The sequence below is a fragment of the Mustela lutreola genome, chromosome 9 (assembly GCF_030435805.1).
Source record: "Mustela lutreola isolate mMusLut2 chromosome 9, mMusLut2.pri, whole genome shotgun sequence".
Classification (NCBI taxonomy): Eukaryota; Metazoa; Chordata; class Mammalia; order Carnivora; family Mustelidae; genus Mustela; species Mustela lutreola.
The window spans coordinates 113,607,245-113,625,765 of NC_081298.1; the positions used below are offsets into that span (position 1 = coordinate 113,607,245).

General features: G+C 39.0%; 1 long non-coding RNA gene across 2 annotated transcripts in view; it reads right to left on the bottom strand.

Annotated features, from left to right (window-relative positions):
• LOC131840491 (uncharacterized) overlaps positions 1–18,521 on the bottom strand; it is a 212,628-nt gene that overhangs the window by 186,170 nt on the left and 7,937 nt on the right. Inside the window, exon 2 of one of the 2 annotated variants that reach the window (XR_009357378.1) lies at positions 503–692. The exons of the other annotated variant lie outside the window; for it this stretch is intronic. This is a non-coding gene — a long non-coding RNA (uncharacterized LOC131840491). The remainder of the gene's footprint in view (positions 1–502; positions 693–18,521) is intronic. 2 annotated transcript variants of the gene reach the window in all.

Sequence of the window (18,521 nt, forward strand, 5' to 3'; positions counted from 1 at the left end):
TGCTGCGCGCTCACCAGGCTGGGTTCAGAATTGCCACCCATGCTCAACACCATGTCTGTGCACCCATGGAAATGCCAGAGAGAAAACACAGAGCATGCATAGTCAGATGGGTTTTATCAACTAGGGAGTAATAATGGTTTCAGAGGGACAGTCAGGACTCCACTGTACTTCCTGCCCTAGGTCAGACTAGGCTCTTGACTTCAGCCCTGAACAGCAGGTGGCAAAGTTTCCAGAGAGATTCTCACAGAAAAGCCTAAAGGGACTTGTTCCAAGTGTTGTCATAGATAAATTTCCTCTTTCTGGGAAGAGAGTAACAGATCTTAGTGACACTTGCTTAGTAGTCATAGTTTCTCTATTTTCTAAGAGAAAATAAACATCATCAAACCTGAGGAGTGTTATTAGGAGTGTGTGGACAAGCTATGCTTGAGATAAAAATGGACTTTTTTTTCCTTACTAAGTTTGTTTCGTTTTCTGCCTCCACGTATGGAGTGATAGAACTTACCAAATATCTTGTAATTAGATCTCAAGAGCCTATACTTCCAGCCTCACTGATTGTAGGGATTCATCCTGCTGTTCGTGGCAAGCATCTGCCCACCCTGGAAGCTTAGCCTATGACTCAGGTGTGACACTGCATGGACCCTCTGAAGATCTCATGGGCTGATGGCTTCTCTTCTTCCAAGCACAAGCCAATCCTAAGAGGATAAAAGAAGTCATTTGTGAAAAGTGGGTGCTAGCTGTTCAGTGAAAGCAAGCAGAGTTAGAAGTAGCAGGCAGGGAAGAGAGAATTTTGACCAAATGTCATTTGCCTGTATGTACCATAGGAATAGGTTTTAAATATCTCCTAGCATATTTGTCCTTGGTAACTGTTTCCTTGCAGACCTTCAACTTTTGCCCTGGAGAAGAGGAAGGCAGGTATCATCTGGGGCAGAAGAAAATGTAGAAGCAGTTCCTGTTAGTCAAGGAAGCGAAACATGAAGTTCTTGGTGTGAGTGAAGTAGCTGTGAGAGAGAAAGATAGCCTGTGAGCAGTCAGATATATTTTAACTGGCACAGAAGGGAATACATTAAGAAATCCAAATGGCTATGGGTCAAGACAGGTTCTAGAATCAACTATCAGTAATGGAACATTTTCCATTTCATTTTTAAACTTTTTTTTCCAACTGGTTATAAATAGAAAACAGGAAGGGTATGATTTAGCAATTCCTTCATAAACCCCAATAAATGGCAGTAGGAGATTGCGTGCAGAATATTAGCCAATCTCCTTAAGTGCAGCCTGATTAAATTGTAACATCTTAAACAATGATAGGGATAAAAGTGGGCCTCTGAATCTAGCTAAAAATCATTGTCTGCCTTCCATGAGAAATAGAAATGAAACTATACTGTTATACAGCAGGTCAAACGGAAAGGACTTAAGAAATGAGCAGTGGAAGAAAACTCTTGGCTGCAGAACTAAAACTTTGCCATTAAACCAAAATCAGGTTCCTCCCAAAGACAAAGTCTAAGAGAGTGGAAGATGTCATTTGTGAAAGAAAACAAGTATATATAACCATCTACAAATTATATAGAAGAATTAAAAGTTACAAGGCAAGCCGTGGACATTTACAATGTTAACATCAGAAATGTAATGCTTCACCTTGAACTCCTATCAAAAAATGGCAGAACAAATGCTGATGTTCTAAAACAATTATTTCCTGGGACAGAAACCCTGAACAAAGGACAAAATATGAGAGAGCCAAAGTAAAGGGCATTGTAAAGATCAAAATTAGAAAGTAAAAGAACATGAAGACACATCACCTTACACATCCTGTCCCTACCTCTCCTACAGTAAGGTACATAGACAAGGCCCTGACCATCTCTCACTAGTGAAACACATAATCAATGAATTACCTATGACTTCCTTCATCAAACCTCAACATTTAGGCCAAAGGGGATTTTCCCCCCTCCACCAACTGCTTAAGGCCTATAGCCAGATCCTGCTATTTGGAGACATGGGCAAGGCAGTGGGTTCCCAAAGCCCTTCACCTCATGACTTCAATCTATTTCCTTTTTTCACTCAGCTCCTCAAACTAGTTTCTCTACATCTTCCCCTCCCTGCAAATTTGCTTTTCTAGGATTATTTGATATCTTTACTCACCTCAAAGACTTCTCACAGAGCATACCTGTGGAATTTCTTCCTCATCGTGACTCCTATTCTAGTCAGTCACCTCCACCTCACTCCCCACCAATTCACAGATTTTTCACTAATTTTCCCAAAAGCTTTCACTATCCACATTTTCTAACCCTGACTTATTAGAAATGGACACTCTTCTAGGACTCACTCTGCTTAAACATACCAGTTTTAGGAGTTTCTATTTATTCACAGAATTTTTATATCCTATGCAAGCAAAAGGGTAAATGCAGTTTATGGAAGTAGTGAGGATTTCTAGATAATACTTTCTTCGGCCTCTGCTACATATCTCCCAGAATGGCAATAATAATGCTTTTAACAATGAAGTTGAAATTCCCCCACAAGTCTGCTTCCATTCTTCAAGGGAAGGAAAAAAAAAAGAAGAAGAAGAAGAAGATGAAGAAGAAGAAGAAAGGATTTCTAGATCATACTTTCTTCGGCCTCTGCTACATATCTCCCAGAATGGCAATAATAATGCTTTTAACAATGAAGTTGAAATTCCCCCACAAGTCTGTTTCCATTCTTCAAGGGAAGAAAAAAAAAAGAAGAAGAAGATGAAGAAGAAGAAAGGTCACCTCCAGCCTACTAGGATAATTACCATCCAAAAAAAAAAAAAAAAAAGTGTTCGTAATATGGAGAAAAAAGAACCCTTGCACACACTTAATGGGAATGTAAAATGGTACACGCACTATGGAAAACCGTATGAAAAGTCCTAAAGAAATTAAGAAATAGAACTACTTACTATATGATCCAGCAATCCCCCTTCTGAGTATGTATCCTAAAGAATTGAAAGCAAAGTCTCAAAAAGATCCTTGCACACGCTTGTTCATAGAAATATTCACAAAAGCCAAGAGGTGGAAGCAACCTAAAAGTCCAACAGATGAATGGATTAACTAAATGTGATATATACACGAACATAATATTATTCAGCCTTAAAAAGGAAGGAATCCTGTCAACATGGATGAACCTTCAGAACAGTAGGCTAAGTGAAGCCAATCACAAGAAGACTGCACGATTCCACTTAGAGATATCAAAAGTAGTCAAATTCATAGAAACAGTAGAATGGTGTCAGGGGCTGAAGGAAGGGAGAAAAGAGTTGTTTAGTGAGTACAGAATTTCAGTTTTGCAAGATTAAAAAGTTCTGGAGATCAGTTTCATAAGAACATGAATATACTTAACCCTACTGAACTGTACACTTTAAAATGGGTAAGACGGTAAATTTGTGTTTTACAACATAATAAAAAGTGCTTTTACTACTGGGTATTTACCCTAAAGATACAAACGTAGTGATCCAAAGGGGCACGTGCACCCGAATGTTTATAGCAGCAATGTCCACAATAGCCAAACTATGGAAAGAACCTAGATGTCCATCAACAGATGAATGGATCAAGAAGATGTGGTATATATACACAATGGAATACTATGCAGCCATCAAAAGAAATGAAATCTTGCCATTTGCGACAACATGGATGGAACTAGAGCGTATCATGCTTAGCAAAATAAGTCAAGCAGAGAAAGACAACTATCATATGATCTCCCTGATATGAGGAAGTGGTGATGCAACATGGGGGCTTAAGTGGGTAGGAGAAGAATCAATGAAACAAGATGGGATTGGGAGGGAGACAAACCATAAGTGACTCTTAATCTCATAAAACAAACTGAGGGTTGCTGGGGGGAAGGGAGTTTGGAGAAGGGGGGTGGGGTTATGGACATTGGGGAGGGTATGTGCTTTGGTGAGTGCTGTGAAGTGTGTAAACCTGGCAGTTCACAGACCTGTACCCTTGGGGATAAAAATATATGTTTATAAAAAATTAAAAATTTATTAAAAAGTGCTTTTAGCCTCATGCCTAAATGCTACTTGCTGGGTTCAGATGTTCTCAACCTGCTGATTCATACTACATTGTATACCTGAAACTAATGTTATACTGTATGTTAACTGGAATATAAATTAAAAATTTTTTAAAAACCCTGCTGATTTAGTCCATTCAATAAAATCTTATTGAGTTGGTGTAAACTCAATAGCTCAAGTTAGTTTTTGCACTGAATTCAACTAAAACTTCCATAGACAAGGCCTCAAGCATGTGAAGGTGTCTGTATGGCTAATCCAGTATGTGAAAATAATAATAGCATTCCTGTTTAGAACCTCTGCCAAATATTGTGCTAGAAAGTATAGTGGGGGCGGAGGGGACCAGTTTCCCCTTCCCCAAGAATTAGGAACTGGAGCTTTCTTCTTGTGGTGTTTGGGAGTCTGAACTGGCAGTAGAAATAGGGACTGACTATAAGCTTTAAGACTGAAATAAGGCAGATGGCTTGAGATCACAGTTCAGAAAAGAGAATCCAAACAGAATGTCCATTTGAAGAGGAAGGGCAGATCAAGAGAAGTGGTTGGAGTCCAAGGAAGAGAGAGGATGACGAGGCAGGAAATCTCTCAACTTCCTTACAGGGTCAAATGGCCATCTCTTCTATTCTCCTCAGACCTCAAGCTTTTTGTCAGAGTCTTCAGTGTCAATTACCATAGGAGAAATGTTAAGTATTTGACCTGAACCCAGTAGTCTAACTAGGTCTTACAGGGGGAAAGCAGGGAAGCCACCTTCTTAATCATATCACAAACAAGGAAACCTGAGAGTTGCAGAGGGTCAGTCATCAAGATTGGAAACTCTAATTTAAACATGTGTATTCTGCCCAACCCACGGGCCCCAAATTAAGCATGGGAATGGAGTACTCCTATGTATTTGAGAACTACTTAAATTTCTATCTGGGAGACTGGAATCCAGAGAAGGCTAAAGTAGGATACTAGGCAGCAATTGTTGATTTGCTATTTCATCAGGGTTTCTCCTAGCCATTTAACAACTCCCCTAGAAGAAGGAGAGCAGAACAAAGAATTTCCCAGATTTGTAGAGACAAATCCAAACAGGATCGATCTTAGAAGATTGGGGTTGTTGTTGTTGTTGTTGTTGTTTTTCATTATCTTCCCATCTCTCATAAAATTTCTAACACTGTTAAAGACTTATGGATTAAGCTATTTTCAGGCTGTTTAGGATTTCCTGAATTAGGACAACTAATTTTTCAAACACTGCAGTAAATAAGGAGGCTGTCCCATGTAACCTCAATAAGCCTCAGCATCTTTTTCCACTAAGAAGCCATCCAAAGCAGCACTTATCTAGGTGTAAAAAAAAAAAAAAAAAAAAAAAATCAAAAATAATTTGCCTAAATTTGAATCCTAATTGTACTACTTTCCTGCTAGACAGTCCTAAAAAGATTTAAGTTTTCAGTACCTTCATCTTCTCTTTCATGAAAAGGGAACCATACTATTTGCCTCACGGGATTATTGTGAGGGTTAAATGAGTTGATCTATGTAAATGCCTAGAGCAGTGTTTAATCCAGAAGATGACTATACATATTAACCCTTATCGCCTAATATTTGCCATGTTGGTTTGGTCTGAATTTTCTTATTCAAACACATGAGCAAACTTCCATAAAGTGATGTTCACTCATCTAAAATGGGAAAAACCATGTGCCTCCTTCAAAGTTCAGTGAGGTTTAAAGGAAATAACTTCACCTAGTGCCTGGTCCATGCTAACTTCTCAGTTTTTGTTTTAGCTTTCATACATTCAATTACCAGCTTTTGAAGGCATTCTACTTAAGGCATCGGGCAAAGAGACAGTCTCTTCTCAGAAGGCTTGGTCCCTCTTACTGAATTAAGAAATTTATCATTATGATGTGAAGGAAGTGCTAGAAGAAGAAGGAAGGAGACTCAGGACAAGGCTCATGGAGGAATGGCATCTGAATCAAACTCTGAAGAATGGGCAACACCCTGAGGGATAGAAATAGGGGACTGGTTATAGCCATATCTTACAGGTGAAGAAATAGAGTCTAGAGAGCTAAAGTCACTTGTCCTGGAACCCTGGGGGTGGGACCCAAGCAGGCCACTTGGAGCACAGCCCAGGCTCTCCTATGGTTTCAGGCAGATTCTTCCAGTAGTCTCCCATCTCTCCGCTTGTGAAATAATATTGAGAGAATACATTTTAAATATTAAATGCTTCGGGGGCACCTGGGTGGCTCAGTCAGTTAAGCATCTGGCTTTGGCTCAGATCATGCATGATCTCAGGGTCTGGGGATTAAGCACCCCCTGCCCAGTATAAGGCCCCCACTCTCAGCAGGGAGTCTGCTTCTCCCTCACCTTCTTCCTCTACCCCTCCCACCACTTGTACTCTCTTCCTCTAATAAAAATCTTTAAAAATAAATATTAATTTAGATTAAACTAGAAGAACTTCCTGGCCTAGTTGACATCCTCTTTCCCATGGCTATAATAAGCCTCTGCTCTTTATTGACTGAGACCCAGGCCTCCATTACAACCCCAACACTAGAAAGGCCCATGGGATTAAATTTAAAAAGCACACCACATTCAGAGGACAAGAGACCAGCTAGCCCGCTTTCATCTTGGCATTATGTCTTCACTCCAGATGTTTGTAAAGCTACTATTAAGGAGAGGGCCAATCCTCTCAGGAGAACAGGAAGAAGGACAGATGGCATTAATTTAAGTGACCTTGAGAGACTTCATCTTGAGTTTTTCCTCCTGGAGCAGGAATGGTGACATTTACTATATATTCCTCACACACTGACCAAGGCCCAAGTCTATTAATGTTTATGTTTTTCTCAGGGAGGCACTGAAACCTTTAAGGAAAACAAATCTGAAGCTCTCTGATATTGGCTGACACTCATGACCCAGTGGGGACCCATTGGTCACCCATAGCAGTGACTTTTCAGAATAGCTCGCTAATAAACCAAGTTAACTACCAAGGGTAATGGCCTATCCTTTTCTGCCCACTAGATAGATTAACCTATTTTCCACTGATTGTAGTTTGTTCTCAAGTAGTTTTCTTCCCAAAGTCTCTTTCAAGTTGTGGGTCATAGAAGACCTTGAGTGATACCAGATGCAATTAGATTTGCCAAAAGGTAAGAATTTGTCAGAAATTGTTAAGTAGATTATTCCAGAGCTATAACTTATGAAGAAAACTGAAAACCTAAGTGGAGAAAGTGGGAGTATTATTCTAGGGAGGAATGGAGAGACAGAGCAACAGCTTCCTTCTCCCTCCCCAACATCTAAGGAGATTGACAGCTCCTGCCAATGGGGTGTTTACTAGAGGCTAGGCACAGCAGCCATGTGCTTTCCACACAGCCCAGTTCATCTATACAACAACTCTGGAAGATACACATTATTGTTTAGATTTTACAGTTAAAAAATCCTGAAGTTGAGAGTAAGTTTGTCCTAGGTCACAGAACTACCAAGTGGCAGAGCTGACATCTGAAAATAGCATCGCCTGATTTCAAATTTGCTATCCTTCTTCCACATACCCTGATCCTATGAATGGCCCATTGGAGACCCCTGAATATTCTGGAAGCAGGAAAAGAAAGGGCTAGAAGAAATGGATATAAATAAGTAGGCATCTCCTAGACATAACCTGTTAAAAAATTTACAAGAAAAGATAATCAGGGCATATAAAGCTGAGGTTGAGAATCAACCATTACAAAATAGTGTTTGTCATGAAACAGAGCCAGGCTCTGTTCCAATCACATACTACATGGCTTCTGAGAGCTCTCCTATAAAATAATGCTGCCACCACCTGGTTCAGAAGGTATTCATGTCTCTATAGGTTACTTAAAGCCCATTAACTCATCAAAAACATAGGAAGTGCCTAAGAAATGCTAATTCCCCCAACCCTTTCTCATAGGAGAGGTCCCATGACACCCCTTTGCTATCTACCCCCCCCCTTTTTTTAAAGATTTTATTTATTTGACAGAGACACAGCAAGAGAGGGAACACAAGCAGGGGGAACGGGAGAGGGAAAAGCAGGCTTCCCACCAAGCAGGGAGCCTGATGTGGGGCTCATCCCAAGACCCGGGGGATCATGACCTAACTGAAGGCAGACACTTAACAACTGAGCCACCCAGGCACCCCACCATCTCCCACTTTTATAAGAGATGAGCATTCAACCCAACATAATAAAGCTCACTCCAACAAAATGTGTAATTTTGTCATAGCCCACCTTTCTCTTATAAAATCATAGAAATTGTAAAACTCACTGAAAAAAAAGTCTTGAATAAAAATCTACCCTTAGCCAATCTATTTTCTTTGGTTTATTCCCTTTTCTATATAAACTTTGCTTATATGTGGGAGACAAAATATACTTGATAATATGCTTTCAAATAGGATTTCCTTCCTTCCATCTTCCCTATGGCACAACTCCCAGAAAAAATCTTCATACCTCACTTAAAAAAAAAAAAATTACTGACTTTATTAAGAGTTTAGTTCTGGCTAGTCTTTCTGTTCCAAAAGATCTGATTATTGTTGGCTCCCCACCCCCCAAAAAAATATTCTACGAAGATAATGGAAAAACAAACCTCCACCAGCCAACTGTAAATCTTATCACTAAGGCATTATTAGGTAGAAGATTTGCCACACTTGATAAAGATGCAGCTTTAAGAAAAATACATGTGACAAGGAATTGCTAATTATAGGATTTGATGCTGGTGCTAGGGAATGTTGTTGGCAATCACTTTGCAAGTGGAACGAATTGACGTATTACATACCTCAAACTTACACTAGGTTACATCTCAATAAAGCTGAGGAAAACAAATAGATGGGACTCAACAGTTATAGTCAAATGCTTGTATTATATTATCCAAAACATTGAAATCATTTCCTAAATTTATGGGATTATGATTTCATTTCTTCCATATTTTTTATATTATTTGGAAATCTCTAAGTACTGTTTTTTTTAAAAAAAAAAAAACACAACTAACCAAGTCCATTTCACACTCCTGCTTCTAGCAGATCCTCACATCCTTCTAACAGCACAATGTAATAGCAGTTCATGGATATCTGGAGAAGATTCTAGTCCCTGAAGGGCAGAGGACTTGTAATTCATTTTGGCTCCTGGCTCAGGGTCTTGCACATAATGGATGTTCAAGAAGTACCTAAAATCTATTGAGCCACACCTTATTTATCTCTTGAACATCAAACATACCCTAAAATATTTCCTGGCATCTAGGCCAAACTTCTTATATCCTTGGATAGCTTACTGAACTGGTGGTTTATTAACCTCTTTAAGGTAAGCATGGTACTTCACATGGAAGAATACATTGTACAATGAAACATTCCCTGCACAATCAATTAAGTGGGAATTAAACTGAACATTCCAAGAACAACTCGTAGGCTGTATAAAGCATCTTGGAGTCCTACTTTATGCTTTTATGGAAAATGAGTAATTATAGTTAATTCTTCTAGAGAGCAAGAAAAGATTCACTTAAAGTGTGGAAGTATACTTTTTCTCACTAGAGTATGGAAAGTTCTCATTACCCATAAGGTTCCTCCTCGTAAAATGTTCTAATTTTGTGAATATTGCATTATTTGAGAACTAAGCAATATGGGACTTCTCCTGCAGCATAAAAGAAAAAAAGAAAGAAAGAGTGACTTTTAAGTGGGAAATCCTATTCTAGATCAGTGGTTCCCAACTGGGGGTAATTTTGTCCCCAGAAGACATGTAGAGACATTTTTGACTGTCACAACACAGGACAGGGGGCACTTTACAACTGGTATCTAGTAGGTAGAGGCCAAGGAAAATATCCTACAATGGAAATAGCCCACCACTACAAAGATTTCTCTACCCCCAAATTCCAACAGTAAGGTTGAGAAACCCAGCTCTATAAGAAGCTCGGCCATGTACATGACCTTCACCAAGTAACTTTCCCTAATCATGATGTGGGGCATGCAATTCTTTCCTTATCTAGCTTATAGTGAAGACACAAATGTTAATGAAGTATTTGATAAACTGTAAGTACTGATATTAATGTGTTTTTAAGGCATAAGAACACATAAAAACTAGTTGCTGAGTTATAGGTAGCATTAACCTGCCAGTACACTTAAAGTAAGCAGCCCTAAGGACATGGTTTAGAACACAGCCATCTAGCACGATAGCCTGTTTTCCCTAGGATCCTAGGGCCCATGCCAAAAGAGACCCTAATACCTCAGACTCTTCTAGAATAAATGTAGTCCCTGAGAGAGCATCTAGGAGATGCTTTGGGAACCACTAGGGAAGGATAACTTGTTCACTCCACTGTTGGCTTCCATTTGGCACCAAAGTAATGGCCAATTAGCCTACTAATGGCAGACTTTCAACAACTAGAACCAACTAGTGAAGCCAAATTTCCTTCCATTCCAGTGACCACTCCTTAAATACAGAAATTGTTTTCAGTCCATAAATGTTTGTCAAAGACATTCTACTAAAACATGTTGACTTCAAACCTTAACATGTGAGTACCTAGAATTTGGGAATTAGTAGTGGTAATTCCAGCTCTAGCCCAAATTTCTATGGAAATAGGGGCAAAGGAGTTCAGAAAAGCAGTTTATATCAAAACATAAGAGGTCAGTTCTTTTCCAGCCGATGAGAACTCTGATAGAAAATCAACCCTAAAGTCGTTGACAGAGGGAAAGGTGGCAGGGGGTGGGGAATGGGTAAAATGGATGAAGGAAGGTGGAAGGCACAGGCTTCCAGTTAAGGACTAAGTCATGGGAATAAAAGGCACAGCATATGGAATATAGTCAATAGCATTATAATAGTGTTGTATGGAGACAGATGGTAACTATACTTGTTATGGTAAACAGAGCATTATGTATAGACTTGTCAAACCATTATGCTGTATACCTGAAACTAACATTGTGTGTCAACTACACTTCAATTAAAAAGTTAAAAAGATAAGTGTTTAGGTACACCCAGAAGTTCAATCCACAAGTTTAATTTTTACAAATCCTTGATATTTAGGACATTTGAGTAGCATGCCCCAGAGGCCAATAACTGAACATAAAATTTTAAGATTTTTCCTTGAGTTTTGGCATCAGAATTAGTTCAACCTGCATCATGATCTCCTATAATAAAGTCTAAGTCTTTAAATTTGTAAAATAGATATCAAAATAAGAGGAATTAAGATCTGTGGATTTAAAACCTGAACATGGGAAAAAGCAGAGGAAAGTAATAGATTATAGATGTGTGGCGCTTCAACTTCATCTGTGTTGGGAATCCAGAGTTGAGGCAAGTTTTCCTAATATGTATGGCTGTGAATTAAGGCATGAGGATAATATTTTCTAGATTATAAGAAACTAAGAAATGTTGGTGATTATAGTATGTTACTATTCTTTTCTCTTTAAGATTTTATTTATTATTTATTTGACACACAGAGATCACAATAGGCAGGGAAGCAGGCAGAGAGAGAGGAAGGGAAGCAGTCTTCCTGCTGAGCAGAGAGCCCAATATGGGGCTCAATCCCAGAAACCTGGGATCATGACCTGAGCTGAAATCAGAAGCTTTAACCCACTGAGCCACCCAGGTGTCCCTATGTTACTATTCTTATTACTAGTTTTTCCTTTCAGAAAACTTTATTAAGAGATCTGAGAATGAAAAATATTAATTCCCTCTACATTCTGTACTTGAAAACATACTCAATCCAAACTTTATTGCAATGTGTTTATGTCTCTTTAAATGATGCCTGGATTAGGGGCCACCAATGATAAACTATGGACAGCTTCTTCTCAAACACCCAAGTGCAAAGCATTCTAAGGGCTCAAAAAAAAACATCCAATCCCACAAAATTTCTGCCTTCCTTTTAAAAAGCATTTTTAATTTTTAATTTTCATTGGAACATATAAAATTTATCTTTATTAGAGCAAGAAAATGGAATATATAAGAGTTTAGTTAAAGTTTTATATACTATCATAAAAAATTTTTATGAGTAGGATTACTTGTTCTCTGCATAAGATAAACTAAATGCTATTAGAATATAAAGTCAGAGGAATTACTGTGAACAGGAAAGACCTTAAAAGGTACCATAGAGAGAAATTAGAATCATGTTTTCAAAGATGAATACAATTATGACAGGAAGAATTTTAAAAATGGAAAGATATTTCATTGTGCCAAACAAAAGGCAAAGGTAAAAAAAAAAAAAAAATCTAGGGGAAAGAGGATTGAATGATATGGACTCGAGGTTAAAGGGGGGGAGCCACTGCAAGAAAAATTGAAAAAGAGCACATTATAAAGGGTCTTGAAGATAAATTTCAATTTGGATTTTTCCTTGCTGATAAAAAAAAATAAAATTTTAAAAATGAGGTTGCAAGAATTCCTTAATGTCCCAATCCTGCCAGACCAATGACAAATCAAGACAACATTTTTACAAGACAGATGTAAAACATAGTACCTCAGAAAAGGAAAAACCAAGAGCTAGATGGACCAAGGCCATAAACTGGAAAAACTACAGACTACCTCTGAAGCTTAATTTCCTTAGTTATCTATCCAAAGCTATATATAAACTTTACTAACAATGACAGAATACTGATTTGACACCTACTGAAAGATTGGTAGCTATGTTTATTTAAGTACACTTTCTGCATACCAATCAATATTGTTAAAAATGAATCCTTCTTTGGTGGATTCTACCAATTCACAACCAAAATGTTGCTCAAGGAGAACCAAGCATCATTGATTATCATGAAGACTTAATAAAATTAGGTAGTCTTATAGTGGCTAAATGATAGAAATATTATTTGAATTATGAAATTCAACAGTTCTACTGGTTCCATCACATCTGGAACATGGTGTTAAATTCTAGAGACCATATTTTAAAAGGACATTGGTTGGTGTATGAGAATTATCCAGAATGGAGCAATTAGGTAGGATATAAAGCCAATCCAAGAATTAAATAAAAAGTCCAGATTCCTTAACAATCTGGTTGCCCCATTCCAGACCACTATATGTAAAATATAAAAAGGAGAAAGGAGAATCACAGCAACTTTCCCCAAGAGTTGAAGAACCATCCCAAAGGCATTAACTTGTACTACTCTGCATGTCAGACCATAAGCAGAGGGAATAAAATATAGAATATAGGGAAATATCTTTAGATGAATATAATTAAGTTCAGATAACTGCAGATAGTCATTTAACAACAGACCTTCTCAGGTAATGGTGAGCTTCCATCACTGGAAGTCTTCAATCAGAAGCTTAGTCACTATCTGTCAAGGAGAATATGGAGGGATTTCTAAATTTGGTGGAAAATCTAGAATTAATACAACTCCTACCCACAGGATAGGGTTTGCTCTTCCCTGAAACTTTTTTTAAAACAAGGAAATAAAACCTATTCTAACTTAAATGGGAAATTTTACTGAAAGGACCTAAGGGTGTCTCTAGAACCCCAAGGGCAAGAAGAGTAGTTGGGCCACAGAAGGGACTAGAAACTGGAACAGAAGATGATCAGGAACCAATCTGTTGCTCCATCTCTTGATCCTTCTCTTCCTAATGTTTTATATATATTACATAGGTTATGTGTTTATTAAAATATATGTATAAAGTATTCACACACCAAAACATTCAGGTAGCACCAATACTTCCCAATACCTGGAGGTCTCATTTTGATCCTCAGAACTATAATGTTTGGCTGAGCATATTACCATCTTCATTTCATTCTTCATATTTCATAGACTATAAAACTGATTTGAAATTAAATGGAGTCTACTATTCTTATGGGCCTGCATCCAGGCTTTCCCAACTCCTTTCAACTATTCCTTCTACACAACATGCTGCTCCCTTCATTATTTTTTAATAGATTGGTAGACTCAAGAATTACTTCACAGTCTGATGAAGAGTGGTCTTTTGCTTCTCACATATCTTTTTATAAGTGGCTTTCAATGACACATTAAGTTGAACTTGGTCTTGAAAATAGTTTCAAATATTATAAATAAAGACAAATTTATAACTGGTGTTCCATCTTGGGCAATCTTGTCACCAAATACAAATTTATTCATCATCTCCCCCATTAAAATACAAGCTCCATGATGGAAGTGCCTAGAATAGCACCTGGCACCATGTAGATGCACAGTAAATATTTGTTGAATGAAAGAGTAAATCTATCTCTCATCTATAACCCTCCAGGAATTCTGGATCCTTTTATAATAAGAACCACTTTCCTGCAGTTATTTTGTTTAGGAGAAAGTTCATCCACTACAGGAAGTTGAATACAACCTTGAACAAGAGATGTAGATCAGATTCATTTCCAAGAACAAATAGGATCTCCTCCAAAACCCACCTAACCAAAAAGAAAAAGGAAAAAGGAAATAAAAGACCCACATTACGAATGGTAGATAAAGGCCTCCTTTGGCTGAGATACCTACAGAGGACAAAGTGAAGCTGTGGGCACCTGCATCCAGAGAAGATGGACAATTGCAAAGAGATCATCAGCTATCCAATTACCCAAAGAGAACCTAAGAATCCCTTCTGCAAGTGAAGACCAAACACAAGATAACTAGAAAGTCCAGCGGACTAGTTTCAGGTACAGCTTTGAGCAGGGTTCCAGTGATACAACCAGGACTCCATTTCTTTCCACTTCTCTGCCTTTTCCTGCATTTGGTTCAACCTCCCAGTAGGCTTTTACCCGGGGACTGCAAAAGACTGCACTCTTTTTAGTCTATATCCTTCTAATCTTAATTTCAGCAGAAAAGAGGGAATCTGCTTCCATGATGGCAAACCAATGTCCCAAACTGAGTCTCACTAACTCCTACTGGCCTGACCTGGATCAGAGGTCGGTCCTTAACCCAGCCACTCTAGCTAGGGAACAGGAGGTTTTGACTGGCCTATACCTATGCTCCATTTCTAAATCAACTTCTCTTGAAACACACAGACTAAGAGTTGTGGGGAGACAGGATTCCCCCCAATGGACTATCAGGATATAGTTTTCATACAGGGAACTAGATGCTAGAGGCTAAAACCACTACTATGTGCTCTTTTCCAACTAAACTTAGGTATGGCTTTTACTCTAGTTGGCCAAGAATATGCTTTGTTCTTGGATTCTCAGAATCCCTCAAGACGAAAGAAGCAGCAGAAATTTGGGAACATGAATTAAAAGCTGGCTCCTGCTTATTATTTGCCATGTGGCCCAAAGTTATTTAGCCTCACTAATCCTTAACGTCTCATTTATAATTCAGTGATAATACCACCTTCCTCAGAGTTATTAGGACTTGGAGAACGTACACAAATTGTTCAGCTCATTGACTGATTAGTGAATCCCAAAAATGGCTGTGATGATGGTGATAATGAGGGGACATTTAGCTGCCTCACTGCCAGTACAGCTCTGTTCACCTATTTCTCTATTTCACCATGCTTGGCATGCTCTTAATGAGGCATAGCCAACATGAAGAGGGTGCAGTGACCACCCTAATCCATGTGTCCTACCTTTCTTTGATTATAACCTCATTTATAGGAGGCTAAAATTAATTCCACTAACCTCATCCCTACTGTATCTTTTGGTAAAGATTATATGAAACAAAAAGAATATTTTTTTCCTCTCCTACAAGATTAAAGATTTCAGTTAGTTCTACCCTAGAAAGTAGATACTTCATCACTGTTAAAAACAAAACAAAGGCCAAATCCCTTTAGAACACTGATCATAGAAAAGTCCAATTTAAAACGAACACACTTTGCTTCTGTCATTCTCTGCCTCCACAATTCTGACATTCTCTACAAAATCCCTTTTCTTGAATAATAGAAACATCCACAGTATCACTCCCTGTTGGTAGGGCCTATTGAAGCTGGTTTCTCAACAGAAATGGGGACATTTTCTCTCCCAGCACCTTCCCAAAGTCTGGGAAAATGGATCTTCCATCTTGAATATAGAAAGTCCCCATTTTGGTTTTTCCTTAGAACATGCTGCCTAAACTTCAGGCTCTCAATGACACTGGGAAGGACTTGTGAGGACTTAGAAGGCAATATTTCTCGGTGCATTTTAATACATCTGTATTTCAAATGCTTTTTCTATGTCCTTTGCCTTTCACTATCAATAGCAAATCCTCAGAAGACTTTGTGGCATGGTCCGTAATTCAGCTTGTCCTCATTCAATTTTATTCTATGTTGGGGAAAAAATATAGCTGATTACGGTCACTCTTGGCACACTGCGAGCATCCATTACATCAGAGGTAAAATTCGGTTCTATGATTTGGGTCATAATGACATTCTTAGAACATGTTTTACTACTAAAGTTATCCTAAAGGAATTTTTTAAAAAGTACCTGGATTCCATGGAACATTTCTAAAACCCGTTTTCTGACCTCTTCTGGAAGTAGGTTAATTTGTCAGCAATAGACACTTAGCATTAACTACATTCTTTCTTAGATTTATTTAGGAAATGTTAGAGGGCCAGGTGAATTATGTATTCCAAAGTGTAGAGATTCAGAAGAACACTTCAGATTGTAGAATTCCTTGACCACATTGGATTCTCTTCTTCATCACTGTGTTCAGCACAAATCAGGGCCCACAGACAGAAGCTCAAAAATCAAAACCATCAAACTCAAGTGGATGCCCATGATGTGTGGTCATGAACTAGCTAAACCCAGCACATTCTTTTCTAGTAAAGAGCATTTACAGGAGATAGTCACTGTGAAAGTATCTGTGTAAGGACTGTAAAAACACAGATTTCTAAATATTCTCTTTGACATAGATAAAACTTCAAGTAAATTCTCTTCCAGACTAAACTGAGTTAAGGAAGCCAGAGCAGAGCATTTTCTTCAGTGATCATGAAAAGGATTTCTCAGATTAAGTCTTGCTAACCAATCAATCTGACCACATCAACACCCACCCCCATCCCTCAACAACACCTGATTTCCCTGGAAGGCACTAGTGTTTAAGATCGTAAGAAACGCTCTATTTAAAATCAAATCCTACTTATGAACAGACTCCAATTTACCTTTCTGCTTTTGATAGACGAAGATGCATTTTTTTTTATTTCTTTGGATTTTATTTCATCCTCTCTTCAGCCTTAAGGGCACTATCCTTTTATAGAACTTATGATTAAATAATTTCCTGGACTTTGGAGGAAATGAAGTTCGGGAAGCTTGAACAAGGCTTACTATAGATCAGAGAACCTCCACTCCGGCTCCTAGCTCATCTGTTAGAGCTCCAGGAGAGGAAGAGAGGATGGTGATAAAGACAAGTAACCTAAATCCGAGTCCTCCTGCCTCCCTCCGCACCATGTACTAGCTTCCTTAGAATATTCATGCTCCTGCCATCCTCCTGGAGCTTACAGACAAGCACTGCTACCACCAAAACACAGTACATTAAATGCCACATGAGTGCACATGGGGTAGCCACATTAAGGACAGAATTTCCTGGTGTACAATTTGTGTACACCATATTCTCTGCAGGATCCCAAGCTTCCTTTCATGCTCTGTTGTTGTGGTCTTGAGGTTCTTTGTTAAAAATGCTGCAGCATTCATGTTGCTATGGGCCCAGCGAGTTCTGTAGTTAGTCTTGGCCACACTTGTCCATCCAAGGTCAGATGCAGGCCCTTCTCCTGCTCAGGCCCAGTATGGCATCTAGAGCTCCTTCTCCAGAGCAGACTCCAAGGACTCAGCATGTTTCCCTTTCTTCCTTAGTGCTACCATGGCATTCTTTCTTCCTTGGGGCTTGCCACCCTCCTAAATTGGCTGCAGAATGATACTTCATGCATTGGCTCATCTACTTCCTAGCTGACAAGGATATTTTTCATTTGATGATCTTATAAACACTAAAGAGAAAACTAATAAGAGGTTATAAATTTACTAGCTAAGCAAATGGCAGATCAGTTACATTGCAGCCTGTTTTATTACCAGGGATAGAACAAAAACTCCAGCCCCCTAAGCCCAAACAGCCAAGCAGGGGAAAGCAGATACTACTTGGGTGACTAGCCTTTCTGCAGCCCAAACTGGGTCCCTAACACCTAAGGAGGGGAACCCCTGGGGCATTTTCTCAGAGGTTAAGACTCCATGAGACTCCAAAGCAAGCAAGTTGGATGAGCTCAGAGGACAGGGCCCTCTGCTCTGAGATCTGGAGCATTTTTATGAGAAACAGCCTAGGATTAGAACCATTTTGACGGGCACTGTGATGCTTAAGAGGGGGTGAGGGGTGCAAAGGTCACGCAGCTAACAGGTGAAGGAATCCAGTCCAACCCACGGGACTCCAAATTGCTATCTCTTGATAGCAAGAGGCTATCTAGAGGCTCACTAGGACTCCAGTCTTCCAGGGCAGGGCTTTGCCTCTCCAGGATTCTCCCGAACAAATTTTCAGCCACTGTTTAAGGAAGTGGGTAGAAACAAAAACAAGTAGCCCCACTCCCCAAGCAGCTTCAGTTCCCAATCCTAAATGTGTGCTTTGGGGAAGAGGCAGCAGCCTAGCCAGTTCTAACCTCTGGGGGGGCCAGGCTGGAGAGAGGGACAGGTAAAGGCACCCCATTTCTACTTGCCAGGGAGCTGCACTCTGGGAAAGGGTCTTTATAGAGAACAGAGGC